The 19,581-nt window shown below is 38.8% G+C and overlaps 1 protein-coding gene across 17 annotated transcripts in view; it reads left to right on the top strand.

Annotated features, from left to right (window-relative positions):
- The window catches only part of MICAL3 (microtubule associated monooxygenase, calponin and LIM domain containing 3), a 186,859-nt gene that overhangs the window by 3,410 nt on the left and 163,868 nt on the right, over nt 1-19,581 (top strand). Inside the window, exon 1 of one of the 17 annotated variants that reach the window (XM_088141285.1) lies at nt 1,015-1,032. The exons of the other annotated variants lie outside the window; for them this stretch is intronic. The gene's annotated coding sequence lies outside the window, so the exon portion shown is untranslated. Of the gene's footprint in view, nt 1-1,014; nt 1,033-19,581 lie in introns of those variants that run through there. 17 annotated transcript variants of the gene reach the window in all.

Below are 19,581 nucleotides of genomic sequence, written 5' to 3'. Positions count from 1 at the left end.
ATGGGGGCACTACAATGGCCATAACTTTAGGTGTAAGTCCCTTCATTCAGGACTGCCATAACTTCAAACAGTTGCTGAACGAATGGCCATAAGTTGAGGACTACCTGTATGTGTGTTGGTTGTTGGACTTATTTTCATTAGATGTGGCAATGCCCAGTTGATTAAATAAGTATATTTCAGTTCAGTAAGTGGTTATCTCCTGGGAGTAAAGTTCAACCTAGGTATTGGATTCTAGACAGGAGAAAAGGCCATCATCCATTTCCCAGGTACATAAAATCTCATTCTGACCATTAGACTGTGGCTGCAGAATTGTACAAGTAGTCCTTACTTACCGACTGCCTTGTTTAGTGACTGAAGTTATGATGGTGTAAAAACCCCAGTTTTGTGATTAATCTTCGTATTTACGACCATCACAGCGTCCTGCAGTCACATGATTGCCTTTCAGGCACTTTGCAACCAGTGTGCCTTTATGACCGTCGCAGCATCCCATGGTCACGTGATCACAATTGTTGTGCTTCACAACTGGCTTCCGACAAGCAGAGTCAAAGGAGAAGCCTTCAGTAAAATCGCAAGTTGCGTTCATGTGATGTTTCACTTTAAGACCAAATGGGAAGTGATGTAAGCCTGTCACAGTCACATGATTTTCCACTTAGCAGCCACAGTGCTTAGCAACAGAGTTGCCAATTGTGGTCGCTAAGCGAGAACTACCTGTCAACCCAAATACCCAGTTTGAAGGGATTTTTCATTTACTTTTCTTTCAGCATTAACATACAGAGACCTCCTCCAAATGATGATGCTCCTCTTTAGCGGAATGGTGCTTTTGCTCCCACATTTAAACCCCGTTTTACAAAAGTGTTACCCCAGGGAGAGGACCATGTATGCTTGAACAGGCTTGGACTGCGATTCAGATGTCCATTTCAGCTCTGAAATCACAGATCTTGTGCAGTCATTATTTCCAGTGGAAGCTATCTTGCAGGGTCATTGCGGGGATACAGTGAATGGTGGAAGAACTGTTGTGGATGTACCTTCAGGGTGAGATGATGTTTGTAATTAAATGCATTTTTCATGTTTGACTCATGCATATATAACAGGGATTTGTGAAATGTTTTGAATTTGGAATGCCCCATTTTGGGCATGCAACAGTTCAAGCAGCCGTATTTCAGATTTTCTTTAGAATTCATAGTGTTTGGTGCCCCCTTAGTATGTAACACTAGTATGCTCATGGTGCATTTCCCTGGTTTATTTACTGCTGGCAAGCCAACTTTAACATATCAGTCAGTACCGGTGTATGTAGTGAGTGTGCTTGAATATGATGGGGTGCTCACTGAAAGCTTACACAAGGGTGGCCTCTGTCTTACATCATTTTGTCTTTGAGTAATAATTCAGATCTGTACGTTCTTATCTCTGCTTTATTGGAGATCTCTTTCTGTTCCTTTCTGAACTGGTGGAAGGCCATCTACACAGTTAGCTATAGAAGGAAATAATGGAACATGAGGTTTATTTGTTGATTGCTTTTGTATGCCATCATTAGTTCAGTGCACATAAGGCATCGTTCTGTTCTTCCAGCAACCTTGTAAGACTGTTAAGACCTAGTTATGTCTCCACTGGCATCCCGCTTTTCAGCCGAGGAGGGTGTGGACCCAAGATTCCCACCTATTTCCACTGCTAGCCTTTTGATCATAGAGTGTATCTGCTAGACCTGCCTCTCTTTAGTCCACTTGGGGGCTGATACCATTCCATATCTGGGAATGGTTTTGTAATGTGCCAGGGAAGGGCGTGCTTTCTCCCTGACAAGCTACTTTTCCAAATACAAGGAGGATTCTTTGTCCAAACCCCCACCTTTGCTGCAAAGTGATATAATCCAGAAGGAGTTTTACCGTCTGCGGAAAGAAGAGACAGCCTTACATTGCCAAATGCTACCCTTTGTAAAAGAACAGCTGTTAGGACTAGCAGACTATGTCTGTCTGATTTTCACTCCATTTGAGATATCCCTATCTGAACACTTGGGAGGTTTTATTTTTAGATGATAAGAGAAATCTTTTCCCTGTGTTATACCTGTAGGGTTATTGGTTTTCATGCCTCTGCTTGTGGTTCCAAATAGACCCCAAGAATTCTGGAAACATGGCAGGTTAAACTCACTTGTATGCTGTGAAAAGGCCAAGTTTCCCTCCCTGGCATTCTTGAAACTGCTTAAAATCAATGTTAAACTTCATTGTAATGAGTTTTAAGCAGATTTTAACAGCAGTATCTGCTGATACTGATTTTGAGAGAGGATGTCAGACTTTCCATTGTAAAATCTAGGTGTAGAATTATTGAAAGGTAAAGATATGAATGAATATGTATTTTTATGTAACCATGTATATTCACTGTATTAAATTACATTAAATATCTTGGTCTAGTTTCCTAGAATTTGTAGGTCCTGGCTTTGTTGATGGTAGGTATTAATTTGTGAATAATATTTGAACTTCATTCACTGCAAACTTCAGTGACACCAAGTGACAACACATGGATATTGATTTGATTGTGCAAATGCTGCAATTATGTACCTCCATCAGGACATCTGATACAAGTACTAAGTTGTGGCAATTTTCTGATTGTGTTGCCATGAAGGTATCATCATTTGTGCCCCCTTGAGCCCTACAGACTACTGTGATGTGAACTGAGCTTCTGGGCATGCAGCTGTAAATTTAAGCATGATGTATCTCTTAGTGCAGCATAGCTCTTATTCTGCATAATGACTAAGTCTTAGCTGATGTAATTAACAGCAATGTTTCCAAAACTGCTAGTTGTTCAACAGTTTTGGAAGCCAATTAAAAAGTTATCTAAAAGTGAGAGTTTGATACTCAACCAGATTAAAACTGGTTAGAATATAGATAGTCCCCAGTTTAAGAACGAGTTCCATACTCAAGGTCTGTCCATAAGTTGAATTTGTATGTAAGCCAGAACAATATTATTGTATAATACTGTATGAGTAGTATTGTGTAATTAACTTGAACCATTGTGTATTTAATTTAAATCATTGTGTATTTAACTCAAATTTTGCTACAGTAGGCTCCATTCTTAAATATGGATCATCCTTAAATCGGGCATTCATAACCCAGGGACTACCTGTATAGGTTTTGATTAGATGAAAAAAAACAGTCTAAAGTGAGATTGAAGGTGAGGGAAAACAGATCTCGTGTTGCCACAAAAAGGCCTTTCCTCACCTTTTTCTACGCAACACTTTCCTCTTGATTAGACTAAATTTTAGCCTCATTTTTTCTCTGGTTCCAAGCCCTCTTTTTTGAAATCCCCTTTGCTTCCCTGCCCTTTGCTCCCTTATATTATTACCGCTTTTCCTCTCTCCTTTCCTTCAGCCAAAGTTATTCTGTGATAAGAAGGCAGTTTAGCAAATCTCTGCTGAAAACTTTGAGCCATCCTTAAGGAAGCCCCTACTGTATAAAATTACCATCTTTATGTTAAGGATCATGTTTATCTCCTGGGAAACCTTGTGGCTTCTACACAATGTTATTTTTGAAGGCACAGTGAAAAGTTGCTGAAATCTTAGAAATCAACAGCTGTAGTGGTGCTTGCAGAACTATTGTTGAAGAGGACCAGGGCTTGTTTAATATGCGGATATACCAATTATGTCTTAGGTAATATGCTTCAGCTAATTACCGTCTGAAATCAAATTTATTGACAAACCCTGAACATGTTAAGGCTTCTGAATCATTGCCTAATTTAGCAAAGCAAGTGAGAATCTGATGCAGGCTTAAGATTAAGTACTAGTCATAATTCTTAAAATTAAAACAAAAATAAAAAGCTGAACATGTTGAATCTTTAGTTAGAACTGTTTTCCAGTTTCCAAGTGGAACTCTATAATAAAATGGAGAAAACTGGATATTCAGTCTTGGTTGGTTGGTTGTGTTGGCTTTAAACCTGAAAACCAGGGCATTGTCTTGCTATTGCTTCCCCAATTTCTTCACCTATTTTTACACTCCCGTGAGGAATTGCAAAATATTAACATATTCTTAAGAAATGTTTCCCTTAAGAGTTCAGAAAGTAAGGTCAGTAATGTTCATCTTACATAACAGAGACACTTCTTTTCAAAAGCTAAATTTGGAACAAAATAGGAGTTCACAGTTATCTTAAAGAGGTCATAATCAGTGGTGTGTTCAGCAATAAACTTACATGTTCTGCACAGCATGAGTGTGGAATAAGATTCTTGGCAGAAGAATTAATTACAAATACAGTACTGTACTTTAGCCCTGCAAATTCAAGAGCTGTATTTGTATTTCTGCCGTGGCTTTATAGAGGGATTGATAATCACTGAGATAGATTTATCAGAGACGTTATATGGTATTGAGTTACATGAAAGGTAGTTGTGAGGCATATTAAAACTCCTCTTCACTTGAATACTGGGCAGCCAACTTGAGATCAGTAAATGCCTACTAAACCTTGGGTCCTTCGGCCCCTCTGTTAAACAGATTCAGCTATTGCAACTTACGGTTGGAATTAAAACATTCATTATATAGTAAAACCTCAATTCAACGGACCCTGATGTAATGGATTTTGGCTGCGGTGGACTAATTTTTCACTTAAACTGCTTCTGGAAACTGCAGACAAATCCGTAGGATCTGAAGGCTGTCTGTTCCTGTTGTTTCTTCTGCTCGGCTTTAGCATGCCAAGCCACCCACACAGGATTTCCTGTTGCCACCTTCCACCCCTTGTACCACCACTTCATCTCTCCAGTGCCACTACTGGCCAAGACATACTTGATTGATGTCCCTGCTGCCACCCACCCCGTCTCCTCTTCCCATACCTTGCTTGATTATGACACTGCAGAAGCTTGTGAGCAGCAACACCTGCCATGTCTTGCCACCACCAAAGCCACGCTGCCCAGACCACCCGAGTATTGGTACTCCCACATTACCCTCCTCCTTCCACATCTTGCTCTTCCTGGCCAACAGCAACTAAGCAAGGATTTACTCTTCCTGCTACAACCCATTTAATGCCACTGCCAGCAGGACCATGCCACACTGGCCCTTCCTCCTCTTATTCCATTTTAATAGCATCTCCTCTCTTCCTTTACACTGTCAGCTTGGGCTCTTTGCTAAGGGAATCCTTGCTTTGTCAAAAAGTAGAATGTGACGAATTGTTAAAACTCCAGGCTTAACTCATATTCTCACTACTGAGAATATACCTCTCTTCTTTAGTCTGATGAAGGGTTCTGTCTCTTAAAGCCAGGGGTGTTGGAAGTAATGTGGACTTTAGTTCATTCTCTGCAGAAGGAGCTCCAAGAAGAACAAGTACTTGAATTGAATCATAGTGACAGATGGGTCGGAGTTCTGCTGACTAACAGGGCAGTGAGATATAAGGCGTTGACTGTCAGTAGAACCAGGCACCAGTAGAATGAGACATAGAAGCTGCAAGGATTAACATTTGTGCCAGAATTTGCCCCTGAGGTGGCAATTTAACGGAAGACTAAAAGAGAGCAAAGAGTGCTATGTCCTCAGATCAATTTAGCATGGATGAGTCTAGCCAAAACATTATGTTCATAAGTGCAATGGCTACAGCATATTTAATTACAATTAAAACATTAATTTAAATTAAATACTTAATTTAATTACAATTTTTCAAAATTAAAATGTTTATTTTTTTTAATGTGACACCAGTGAAAACTCAACCCTTAGGCATCAAAAAATAAGTTGAAAGCGTATTACATTTTATCACAAACATGAAATAAAACCTTTTTCCAAGAATGGGACCTGCTAACTAAGGTCTAAATCCCCTTGTTTTCAGAGGCAGGTGTGTTAATTCCTATTTCTGGACCATCACTGAGAATGAGAAATGAGTAATCTTAAGGGCTCCTGTGCATCCCTACCTCACCATTTCCCAGGTGTGTTGGGATAGGCACTCACTGAACTCCATGATGGACAGAAATTTGAGTCCTGCACATCTGGGAATGATCAGGTGGGAGAAACCTGATCCCACAACTGGGAGAGAGTCAGAAAGAACCTGGGAAAAGATTACATTTTACTCATTTATTTGCAGGTTTTGTGTATAGTACCCAATCTCTAGGGCTTTGGGCAGTGTATGACAAAGCAAAACAGAAGAAAAAAAATAAATGAAACATTTATGGTAAGATGGTCCTTGATATTATTTAGTGCCATACTGTATAGGACTTTATAAGTCATGACCAGCTCTTTGATTTGGGTTTGGAAGCCTACTGGCATCCGGTGCGGCATATACAAGGACGTGGGTATTTCATGCATAGTGGGTTTCCCCAGGCACTTGGCCACCATATTCTGTGCCAGCTGCATCTTCCAAATCATCTTCAAAGGTAGCCCCATGTAATGTGTGTGGTAATAGACCACTTGTGTAATGATCAGGTCACCACTGTAAGAGCATCCTGGTCTAAACAGAGCCATAACTTGCACATCAGTTTATTTACTATATATGTTACTCAAGTAGAAATACAAACAGAATATAGTAAGCTCTCACCCAGAATACAACTGTCATAGGAAATTTTATTTTAAACTAGCATTGTATCTTGAGGAACTTAGAAATAACACATTTTATAGGGCTTTCATGCTATTACTGTTTGATAGCTTGTTGTCAGCAGTGTTGGAGGGTAAATTTTGGAAAGTCACCCTTCTTTTTTAGCCCATTTCCTGGATGGGCAGAAGAATGTTGTGTATGGTGTCTTTTGGTGGATAAAGAGCCTAAAATAACTCTTGCAATTGTTAAGCTTGTAATTGTAGCCTACATAGTTTGTGCTTTGCTAATAGCAAAGTAGACTAGGCGTGCTCACAGGCATTTTTATTATGTGTTTTATTGTGTTTTTGTGTTGTTTGGATCGGTGACCCATAGTAAAGATACTGACTGACTGACTTATTATTCAAGTACTACCAAAACATCTGATGTGTAGGCATTCTCTGTTGATTTTTAGAATAATGCCTTTGGGAATGCACTGTAGACCAGGGGACATATATGGCTGCATACCCTATTTGTTGTCCCCGCCACCCGCAACACACTGCCAAAATTTGGTGGCAGAATGATTGGATTTCTTGGTATGATTTGAGCCTGTTTTTCAAGGCTCAGGGTAGTTTTGGAGGGCGGGCGTGAGACTAGTTTGCCTGAGGAAGGCTTTGTGCTCCCACCCCTGCCCTTAAACTCCCTCCCCAAGGTCAAAAGGTTTCAGCCACGTCTCTCCTGGTAATGTCACATCAACCTCCAGTGGCCTCTTGTGCTCCTGAAAGTCAGGAAGCTGAGTTGCAGCCCCTGACTACTTAAACTCTGCCTACCCCTTGATGTTGAGGTACCTTAAACCTTAACATGGATCTTTTTTTTCTCTTCCAGGAGTAAAACAAAATTGTATCAAATATCAGTATATTATTATTATTGTTGATTGCACAGTCAACCAGATGTTTAAACTGGATTTGGCATTTTTATCCACCTATTGAGTCCTTCCTAAGGACCTGGGATAGGTAGATTTTGTTGCTTGATGGTGTAAAAGGTATCTTCCCAGGATGTAGGCTGTTCCAAGTAAAGCTGCCTTTTGCAATTGACTGAAGCCATGGTCAAGGAGACATGGAGACATTGAGACTGTGAGTCAAGTCTATGCCTTTTGCACATTCAGTTGTATCTGCTATTTTACCGTAATGGGATAGAGCTCGCTCTTTCTTGTACATATAATTGTTCAGTTAACACTTCTGCTTGACATTTCTGGACATGATATATTGCTGCTTATCAGAGAAATCTGCATAGAATGTAAGCTGTTAAAGAGCTGATTTTCCAATTGGGCAAAGAACCTCTTAATAAGTATTGAGTTCTAAACACTGTATTTTCTGAAGTGTTACACTTTGTTGCTGAAAGCAAACTTTTAAGAAGTTTTTGTCTTTTTATTTGCTTCAAGTCTAGTAGCCATTGTGAAAAAATGAATCTAAGAGGATATTACACTTCATAATGTAAAGTGTGACATCCAGCCGAAAATAATTTCTTTCATGTTTTCCCCTTGACAGCAGGGCTTAAGAATAATTTATAATTCGGAAAAAAAATAATTGTTGTAGACCTAACTAATTGAAAACTGATTATTAAAGCTGGTCACAGCATTTCCAAATCATACTTTTCTCTTTCTTTCTTTGTATAACTTTCCATTTATGAGTAATTCATGTATTATGTCTTTTTGGGGTTTGCCCAAGCAGATTCTCCCTTCTGCTTTTTAAGCTGTAATTCCTCTGCCAGCTGAGAACATCCTGTTAAGATCATCCATCCGTAAGTCATGAATGCAGCAAAAGCTCTCAAACATTGGCCACCCAGGAAACTAAGCAACTGCTTATGAAAGCAAGGGTTGGCATATCTTAAGTATGAATACTTCAGTCATGAGGAATTAGATTTTCTGTTTATAATTTAATATTTACCGTAGTATCTTACCTGGACCATGTGCTTATACAGTATACTTTTTTCTCTAGTACATTTGGATTTCTCTATCTGATGCATTCACTTTGGCTAGAAGCAAATTATTAACCCTCTGCATTAAACTTTCTTATTGATTAGAAAAGACAACATGTTCTATGGTATTATAAAGAAAAATTGGCTTATAGCGGCATAGTATTTTTAAATGCCTTACTCCAAAAAAGATTGATGCTTTTAAACCTGAGTATTATGGCCATGCTGGTTGGGAAGTCTTAGTGTTTTCACCCCAATACAGTTCTTTGAACATAGGGCTGCGAAAAGCTTAGCAAAATCCTCTACAACTCAGCCTTCTAAATATTAAAACTCTAGACGTCACATGGAAGTTAAAGAACACGTGCAAATGTATATGCTTCATTCAGATTGCAAAACTGTTGATCTGTTAAATACCGATGCTCTGTATTTCTGCTCCTGTGCACAAGAAAAGGAAGATATTTATTATAAAAGTATCTAGAGGAGCAGCTTTCTTGAGCTAGGGTTACACATCTTGTAAGCTAGTGTTTAACCATGTTTTATTAAATAAACATAATTGACTGGGTTCACACAACCATATTTTACAAAGCACAGTAGTCCAAAAACTAAACAAACTATGTTATGGCTTTGCACGTTCTGGAAGTCAGGGCTTAATTTGTTGCAGTATAAAGAAGTATGTCTTGTGGCATCTTAAATCTTAATACCAAAAGTTTTTCAGTCTGCATTATAGCCGATTATGATTCACTGAAGATTGTACTTTTAGTATAAATCTGTCATTAAAGTATTATAAGGTGATTTGTTATTTTTTTCAAAGATGAATAATTTTTTTTTTATCAAAAGGTATCCCAGCAATCAATATAAGAAAGATTTTTAAAAAGAACAGAACTGAAATTTAAATAAAGAACAACACCTCAGGGAGAAAATAATACGAATAAAAGCTATCCGCTATTAAATCCTGCCCCAAATGAAAATAAATAAAACATCCGTGTCCACATTTTTTTACCCAAGCATCATTCACAAGGTAAGTCTGGTCTCTCCCCTGTTTAAAAAGGCATCTGTCTCTAATATGACTGTAGCTGCTTCAGCGTAGTTGCATACTTTCGCTTGAAATATCTGAAACACATTAAAAATGGTGGGCCATGGAAAATAATCGCCCAAAGTCTCAAAAACGGTTACTGTAATGAGTAAATTTACTGACCAGAAACAGCAAAAGGGATGAAGGGAGGCTTTTTCGGGTGGCAGATTTGCCTCTGCTAAAGCCATATACAGTTTAAGGCATGGAGGACCTGTTTCCTCATAAAAGCACCCTAACGGAGTCTCAAAAAAGCAAAAAAACCAGCCAGCCTCATCTGGGTTGAATAGATGCCGTGCTACCAGAATAACCCTCCCACGCTAAACAGAAGCCCAGAATGGCATTATTAATGGAGTTTACAGACAAAATAACGTTTCAAAGCAAACAGCAGTCTCTTGTTGCAAGTGTAATCATACAGTACAGCAAGCTAGCTATTTTGGTTAATCCTGATTAAACCCCTCCAGGAAATACCCAAGGGAATTCAGTTTGGAAGTTTCGTATCACCCGCTTGGGAGGAAGCACACCGTTTTTCTAAGGCACAGAATGAATGCATATATTATATATTTAAATGTATATAGATGTATTGTTTTGCAGGCAAGGTCAAAGCAGGCTCTTAAACAGAGCTGAGAAATATTTTGATTTCCTAAGTAGCAATGTGTCAGAAAACTATGTTCTCGTTTCTTCTTAGAACTACCAGTACCACTGAGATTTCAACCAGAACATCCTCATTCTGTCTCTCAAAGTTTTCAGGCAGTTTTCCTAACATGGTATCTCCAAGCAAGTTGGGCTACAACTCCCAGTATTCAGAGACAGAATGACCATTGGCCTAAGGAAGCCAAATGAGTGAAGATAGGGAATGGGAGGCTTATTTGCTTTGCTATTATTGGATTCAGTTTCATCATGTCAAGTTGTAGTTTGGCACATCTGGAGGGACATTGGGTTAAGCAAAGCTGGAATGATGAAATCATAACTTAAAAATATGCTCATGACCCCTGAACAGTCATCTGAGATCCTTTGTGAGTTGACTGAATTGACAGCCAGTGTTCAGAAGAGGCTAAGATAATAGGACTAAATCTGGGGAGACCTTGTTTTTGGTGTGTCATAGGTTCTTTTTTTAAACTGTACCCAATTAGATTGACAGAGACTCAAAAGAGCCACAAAAGCACTGGATTCTGGACAGGTTTTTTTTTTTGGATATCTCCCTATAAGGGTTGGGGAGATGTTTTTATTTTGAAAAAAGCCAAGATACAAAAATAAAACGTGAAATTTACAAGTCTATACGTGAGTGTTTTCTGTTGCCTCTATCCTATATTCCAATGTTTCTCAACCTTGGCAACTTGAAGATGTCTGGATTTCAACTCCCAGAATTCTCCAGCCAGCATGGCTGACTAGGGAATTCTGGGAGTTGAAGCCCACACATCTTCTAGCTGCCAAGGTTGAGAAACATTGCTATATTCTATTACTATTTCTATATTATTATGCTAATTACTATTACTATAACAATAATTACTATATTACTATTACTACTACAGTATTTCCTCTATACTATACTCTGTTGTATAACTGTTCTATAACAATGTTTTCTGACAAACACTGTTCTGCCTTAATTCCTCTCTCTGGAATTTCTTCTGCTTTTTTCTCCTCTGTGACTGGCCAGCATGTAGAGTACTTGTAACTTTCCATGTTGTGCTTTTATACTTGCACTTTTCCTTGCTCTGCCTCTGTACTTCTTTTCCTCTGGACCATCGAGTCTTTGTGAAGGAAACGTGCCTTTTTTTCTTTGGCTGCTTTTCTCTGTTTGCTGCTGGCTGCAGAGCTTCCAAAACACGGGTGTTTCCTCCCACACCTCTTTCAAGCTTGCAGCTTTATTGGCAACTCTGCCATGCTGACATTGGGGAGGAGGCTCAAATAGAAGGCAGTTGTTCCTCAAGAACCTGCTCTTCCACGCGGCCCAAGCTCAGACTTGGAAATTCAGTGAAAGACTTTGGATCAATCACTTTCTCTTAGCCCAACCACTGCCAAATGAAGGGACATCCCACCCCCCCCCCCCCCACAGGTCATCTTGAGTTCCTACAGGAAAGCTGAGATATAAAGCTAGCAGTCATTGCCATCATTTAGAGAAGAGTAAAGGGTTTAACATCTGGCTCTCATTGCATGCTGTTATGTGAAAAAAACCTTAGCTGTTGGATTTATTTAGTTATTTGGGCTTCAGTGCTGCTAATTTCTAAAAAAGCAGCCTAGAAAACACCAAACATAGTGTTAAAACATTTCATCATTCCAATCAATATCTAGTGACCATGTCATCTCTGGGGTAGGTTAAACTCTTAGATCCCTCAAAGCCTTTGTGAAAAGTTTGGTCTTTCTGGCCTTTCAAAAGCCCAGTGGCGGCAGGGGAGAACTAGACATGCAAGGGGAAGCTGTTCCGAGGAGGGTCAATCTCTAAGAAGCTCACCCCCAGCCTTCCTTTTAGGTAGACCGTCTCTCAAGAGCCCTCTCTTGTAGATCTCACAGGCAACTTGGAGAAGAAGGTTTTGGCCCTGAGCCATGAAGAGCTTTAAGGTGATAATCAACACCTTGAATTGTTGTACATATGTCTCTGGATAAAAGTTAACCTTTGTTCATAGCTATTCCATACAGCGTAAACTAATATTGGAAGATGGGCTACCAGTGAGTTGTGCCAAGGGTACGGTTATTGGATGATTGTGAAATCCATGTAGTGTGTCCTCTAAATAATCTTTTCATAAGCATTTCTCAGTTGTTCTCTCTGAGTTTCCCTTTGCTTTTCTTTATGGTGGTTTTGACTTTAATTTTTATCTGCTAACTTTGGTCCTTTATCCTTCAAGGACAGCAACTGACCTGGATAGATGCAAAATGCCCTCTAGGGTTAGGGTACTGGTTTCTACAGCATGTTTCTGTATTGACAGGAGATTGTAACTGCTGCCAGCTGATCATGTGTACCAGGAAGTACACATGAACTTCTTGGTTCAGGACTAATCTTAAACTGAAATTGCATTTGGAGATTGGTTTCTTAGACTGTAAGTCATCAGTCATATATACATTATTAAGGAGAATCATTAGGAAGCATAATTTGGCTCAGAGGGTGGGGTGATGCACATGGAAGTGGAAAATGTGATGTAGGTGTCATGACCATAAATTTGGCAGTGTACCAAGAGAGCTTATACAATCTGAATATTTTTAAAGAGAGGGAAACTGGGATTTCATCATCATGGGTGAATGCATCTTGGTGTGTAAATGAAAGAGAGGATACCCAGATACAGGGGGTCTAAAGATGGTTTCCCATACCATATTTTTTGGTCTACACCTAATACAGTAAACTATGAGTATAATAAATATTGGAAACATCTATGTGTATTGTAGAAATGTACTTGGGCTAGTGTCCATTGCCCAGTTTATATACTAGCTACATAATAGGCTGTGCCTGTGTAGTAGGTGCCACAGCCTTTAAAGAGAAGACAGCATTTTCTGGCAGGTATGGTGGCTCTTTCCTGGAAAAAATCTATTAACACCAATTTGATGGCACATGATCGGTCAAAGGTGGCTCTTGAGGTGATTCCTAATTCTATTAGTTTTTTTCAGTAGCAACTTAAGCTGCTTTATGCTGGCTAGATTCATTCATCGTGCTAGCAGTGGTTTGTTTTATTGAACAAGCAATAATGATCTGGATCATACATAACATAAAACCACCTTTTATAGACCAAAATCACACAACATGTTAGTCAAAACCAAACAAATTACATTACAGTTAACTTGCTACGTGAGCTAGTTGTGGCTTAGTCAAACCACTTAAACTAAGTGGTTTTAAAAATAACATCATAATGGAATTGGTGGAGATGGCGAAACTGACTACTTTGCTCAAAGAAGGGGCACTGTCTAGCTGTGCTTCTAACTGAAAACTACCCTTGGACTTTTTGCTTGACACTCAAAAAAATGCAATTTTGATTTTGGGATTCGAGGATTGATGTTATACCTATAGAAATATCTTGTACAAATCATATGTATTATTGATTTTAGGAATTTTTCTGAATATTAGATTAAAAACTATGTTTTATTATGTAAACTTTTAGATACAAGAGTAAGAGGCGAATATACATTTATATCTGTACCAAGGAAAGTCGGAAGCTACTCTCTCTTTTCTATGCCTCTCTCTCTCTCTCTCTTTCTCTTCCCTTCTTTGATTTTTCTGTATTTTAACTTTTTGCAAAAATTAATAAAATGTATTTTAAAAAATAACATCATCATGTGATATTGGAAACCCAGCACCTCACCCTCTTCCTACCTGACTGGCAGCTATCTCCAACCTAACTTGGTAATGTTGGAGTTGAGCATGGCTCTTTTGCATACAAACTATTTGATGCCATAGAACGGTGGCCCTTCTGTGTCTTTTTGCATCATTTTCAAGTTTTGGTTGCGTTACCAACTATTTTTGCTGTTTCTGATGTTAAATCAAGTGTTTGAAGGGTTCTAAAAGTAGTAACAAACGGGTATCAGTTGTGATTTGTTAGCAACAATTAAGACTCAGTAAAGGTGCTGTTGATTGTGTCAGAGTTTTTCTTTTGCACTTTATACTGTGTCATACTGGGTATGAAGTGCTGTCTCCTTAACGTGCTTTAAAGTTTTTCTACTTTTCCATTTTTTTGTAACAAAGCAGTAACAACAACAAAGGAACAGGCTCCAAGAAACAAGCAAAGAACATTCCTTTTCCTGCATTGTCTCTTCCCCAACTGACCAGCCTTAGGTCATATGATGACATATTGTTGCCAAGTCTAATGCAGTTTTGTAGGCTGTTGTCATAGAGGGATCTGTGTTTAATATCAACCTTTAACAGCCTACTCTGGTTTTGGTTTTTGTTTTAATCAGCATGATTCCATATTAGACAAGTATTAGCGGATAATGACTCGTAAAGGAAAAGGACTGCAATAAGAATTCTGAAATATTTTTTTGCAATCTGAAAAATTCTGCTGAAACCACATTTTTTTTAACTGTTGCCTTTATCAAATAATTCTGCAGTTTTAGAAGATAACTTACTTTGGTTTTGGCTTTCTTAATTCCCCAGAATGTAATAAAACTGTATAAGGAGTTTCTGTACTCCTACCTTATTGTGAGATTGGAGAAACTGCAACATATTTTTATGAGTTTGTACTTGGTTAGTACCGCCACTATATCTCCTTTTTATACTACCAAGAAGCTTGGTAAGCGGAGCAGCAAAATCTTTCCCAGAGTACAGCCAAAGTCCAATTAATAGTATCCTAGTACTTAGAAGCTTGTAGTATGGGGAATGCCTAGGTAGAGAGAATAAAGACAGTTCCTGATTTTAGGCCAAAAATGCCATTCATTCAAGATTTCCATTTAGAAAAGTACTATTTATTATTTTAGAACAGAGAATGAAATTAATGCATATTTGTCCGTTTCCTGTGCTTTCAAGTCAGACTTCACTCCTGGCGACTGCCTGGACACCTCCCTGGAGTTTTCTTGGCAGCGTTTTTGGAAGCGTTTGGCCACTGCCGTCTTCTTCCTAGGACTCAGAGGGAATGACTGGGCCAAAGTCACCCAGCTGACTTTGTGTCTAATGTGGGACTTGAATTCGGGCTCTCCTGGTTTCTAGTCCAGTGTTTTTAACCACTAGACCAAACTGGCTCTCAACCAGTCCTTGCCTTTCTAAACTTTTCAGTAAATTGACTATGGAAGGGAAGCGTGTTTCTTTGGCTGGCATTCAAACAATGTGAATCCTTTTCAGTTCTTAAGAAAGGCATAAGAGTTTGACAGAAGCATAGAAGTTATTCTATTTCCTGTCTCTCTTCTCTCTTTGTCCCCTCTCCAGTTTAGTGGAAGGATATTGAGGAAGGGAACCCAACTGTCAGCTGGCCTCTTAACTGTCTTTGGGGCACATGAGGAATATCCCACGGGAATTATTCTTGCCAACAGCCAAGGAAAACAAAGGTGTGAATGGGGGTTATAAGAATCATGATTTTGTATAATTAGGGAGACATTTGCTTGTGCTGTGGTTGCTTGATTTTTGCAGTCATTGGGGCAGGCGAGAAAGAGGGGAATTGCTGTTTCTGTTAATAAGGCTGCTATATTCCATTGTTGATCAGGTTCAAGACTAGCATTAATGTACTACAGCATCAGCCTGCGCAGTGTAAAATTGATACTCAAATTACAATAACACATGCTATGAATAATGATTGATATTAAGGATTGTTGAGGTTTTGGAAGACTTTTGCAAGCTGCTTGCGTATTTTCAGAAAGGGTGACCGGATCCATTTTGCAAATTGGAGAATGTGACTTTGGTTAAAGATGCCAACCAAACTTGCGAAGGCGTTTGAGATTTGAACCAAAATCAGCCCGCTCTCTCTCCCTCTCCCCCCCCAAAACCTTGACTAGAATGACAGTGGGGTGTGATAGTAAGCTAATTCTGAGTAATATGGGGTTTGTGGTTTGTTCTTCTTTTGGCCTTGCCAGAAATTATGCAGGGCTTTTAACCCTCTTGCTATATTATGAAATATTCTGTTGGTCAAATGTAAAGTAGGCATAGTTGATTTTCTTCATATAACTTGAGGGACCTCTCTCTTTATGTTTCTTACATTTATAGACAGTACCGTAACATTTTGTCTGATTGTTTAAAAAAAAGTTGTTGTTTTTTTTACTTCCATGAGACTGTAAAGGAAGTCATTTTCTAATATAGTATTTTTCCTAAGACCATCTTGTGGTAAAATTTAGGTTGGGGATGTTCATAATTCATAATTCAGTCTCTTAGTCTGTTGAAGTTTAGAGTTTGTGATGGGATTGAGGCACTGCATTAAGCTCTGATTTGCTTGACTGTGGTTGATTGAATCTCCCACAGTTGGTTTAGTTCACAACTAGGGTTACTGTGATTAAGAACCAGACTGATAGATTACTGGGGTAAACCACCAGACAAAGGACATTATATCTTAGTATGATGTCTGAACCGCTGCCTGTCAGGAGAGTTGTAGTCTCCTGAATTTTAATCTAGAATTTAGCATATAAAAGAAAGCTGCTATGGGTGAGTGAAACATAAAAATTGTAGCAGCACTATGAAAGCTCCCTGCTTCTTCTTAGCCTTGGTTTCTCATATGGGGAAGGGGTACAGTACTTATGTATTATATAGAATGAATGGACATTTGAAGAAGTTCAGAAATGAATTATTAATGGACTTCTGTTTAGCGATGATCTGTATGTTTTGCAGAATTATTTCCAGTGTGGGGTGCAAAACTTGGAAGATGGCTCTTAAAAATACCAGCATCCATACGACGTCTGCACTTGGCTTTAAAATCTCTTCGTTGATTTCCCAAGCAATACAGATAGTCCTTGCTTAACGACCATTTGTTCAGTGACCATTTGAAGTTACGATAGCACTGAAGGAATGGCAGTTATGACCAGTCTTCGAACTTACAGCCATTGCAGCACCCCTGTGGTCACATGATTAAAATTCAGTCGCTTGGCAACTGGCCCACATTTACACTTTCAATTCATCAAGATACGTGTGCATCATTCTGCTCTTTCCTGCCTGAAGGAGATGCAGAACAAAAGTCAAATGAACATTCTTAGAGTTAGTCTACGTTCTTCAAATGCTAATATCTGGCAGGAAAAAAACCCAAGGTTCTAATACAGGTAGTCCCCAGTTTAAGAATGAGATCCGTTCCCAAGGTCTGTCCTTAAGATGACTTTGTATGTAAGCTGGAACAGTATTATTGTATAATACTGTATAAGTAGTATTGTGTAATGAACTCAAATCATTGTGTATTTAACTCAAATCATTGTATATTTAACTCGAATTTTGCTACAATAGCCTCTGTTCTTAACTATGGGTCATCTGTAAACTGGGCAGTCTTAACCCGGGGACTACCTGTACATAATAACTAGAGAGGCAAATCTCATGGGTGGTCTCTGTTGCAGTCTCAGCTCAGAAGTGGCTGGGTGGGATTTCCAGGGTAGTGTGATTTTTCAGTGTTCTTCATGGTGGTGTTACTGTTTTCTTTCTTTTTCTAGATTTTAATGAAGACATGGACATGTATGTCACTTCTGTAATTTAGGCTATGAAATACAACTTTTCTTTATACAAAAATGTGGGGTTTTTTTTAATGAGAAATATACATCATTCCAGAGACCAGTAATCCACCTTTTTTTTTTCCCTGGGGAATGTGCACATATGTAGCAAGTGATTTTTATAGTATATCAGTCTGCTTTTTGACTGTCCTTAGAGGTCAGGAGTAAGGGTTTGTAGATAGCTAGTAGAGAGAAAATTATTTTGGCAATGCTACCAGACTGTGTAACTTTCTCCCCAAAAATTGTTGTTCTGGGTCTTTGAACCTGGAAAGGCTAGCAGAAAAAAGAGGTTGCCCCATTCTTCTGCTTTTTGAGTTGCTCTGAATTGCTTGCGTGTTAGTTCTTTCCCTGGACTTTCAGTGATGGTCTCTTATAGATTTGCTCTTCCTTGTTTTTAAGTTGCATTCCCATTGTGAACCATCCTGAAGCTAGAAATACTGTGAAGGAACAATTTTGTTTCATCACAGTGGATTCCAATTTTAGGCTAATTTTCATTCTCTTTTCCCTATGGCCCTTCCAGACTGGATATGAGCGTCTGCTGCGTAGTCCATAAAGTTCACTGACCTCTCGTTTCCCATTTCTTATTCTCCTTGTCACTACTGAACTGAGTGTATAGCTTCTCCCGTCTTAAAAATCAATCCGGGAAGCTGCTGAGTTGTGCTTTTAAACACTGTAACTTAAAACTAAAAGAACTACCCAAGTATATTTTACACAAAAATGCATCCTTTCAACACCTCACCAGCTGTTAACATTTACTAAGGAATCTGTTGAGGGTGTATCAGGCAAATGTTGGAAACCAGAGAACTGGAGCACATGACTTCCCATAGAACAGTTGAGCTTTTTAATCAAAGGGATTAGCAAACCCTCACAATCCCTGAGACCCAAAATGTAGGCAGACTTAATAGATGTTACTTGACTGTTTGTTCCTTTGAGCAGATGCAAAAGAGTGCCTTTCCCAAACTGGTTGTCTCCAGATGTGTTGGACTACAATCCCTGGAATTGCCAGTTATTACACCTATTAGTTATGCCAGTTGAGCAGCATATGGATGGTAGACCAACTCATGTGGAGGGCACCAGGTTAGAGAAGACTGCTCTAGTTATTTTCTGCTGTCATGGAAAAGTATAGGTTGTTAGATCAAAACATACTATAAATAGATCTGCAATATTTCTGTCAAAGCTCATCCCCCTTGCCAGACAGATAGCCCATAAAATGGAAACAAAGATAAAACATTGGCTATAGGTTATTGGGGTGTTTTTTTCCATGTCCTTGTTCTTTTCAGCTTCAGTATGTTGAATGCATCCAGAGCTGTTACCTGTATTGTGAAATGTTCAAACATACAACTGAGCAGAGAGAAGACAGAGTTGGTAGCAAAGTCAAAGTCCTTTTCTGCTCTTAGGCTGATCTTTTTTGGAGATACAGTAATGCATAAATTTGCTTTAGGATTATATGCAGTTGTGTTAAGATTGTGCTCTTGTCTCTGCCTTCTACAAGAAGTTAGAAAAGTTTTGTTTGTGGTATATCTGACAATGCCTTGTTGTTTTGTCCAAGCCTGAAGTTCTTTCTCTTAGCCTTTTGGTTAGCCTAGGACTTAATGATGCTTACAAGGCTCTATCATTTTTTAAAAAGTTTTAATGAAACTTTTAATTAATTAAGATGCAAGAGCAAGATCTTACAGGCATTCTTAGAAAATAAGAACCACAGATAGCTGTATGGAAGTGAGGAGCCATAATAATCCTCTTAAAATGGGCTCCAGTTGCTCCCTCCTCCATTAGAGAAACAATCCTGGTTTGTTAAATCATAAATTAACTGCAATTACATAACTACAAATCATGGTTAACTGAAAATAGAAGGAAAATCTATTTCCTTATAACTATCTTGGAAAAAGGGTGGATGTTCATTCAGAAGGGGATAAAGCATAAAAGTGCCAAGATAGAATATAAATATAAATCTGGCTAACTCTTGTCTGGCCTTTGAAAATGGAAGCACCACTATGCAA

The sequence above is a fragment of the Python bivittatus genome, unplaced genomic scaffold (assembly GCF_059951505.1).
Source record: "Python bivittatus isolate LINGU-HERP-01145 unplaced genomic scaffold, Pbiv_v1 ctg000330_np1212, whole genome shotgun sequence".
Classification (NCBI taxonomy): domain Eukaryota; kingdom Metazoa; phylum Chordata; class Lepidosauria; order Squamata; family Pythonidae; genus Python; species Python bivittatus.
The sequence above is the reverse complement of the archived record's forward strand: the minus strand, read 5'-3'. Positions and strand labels throughout refer to the sequence as shown.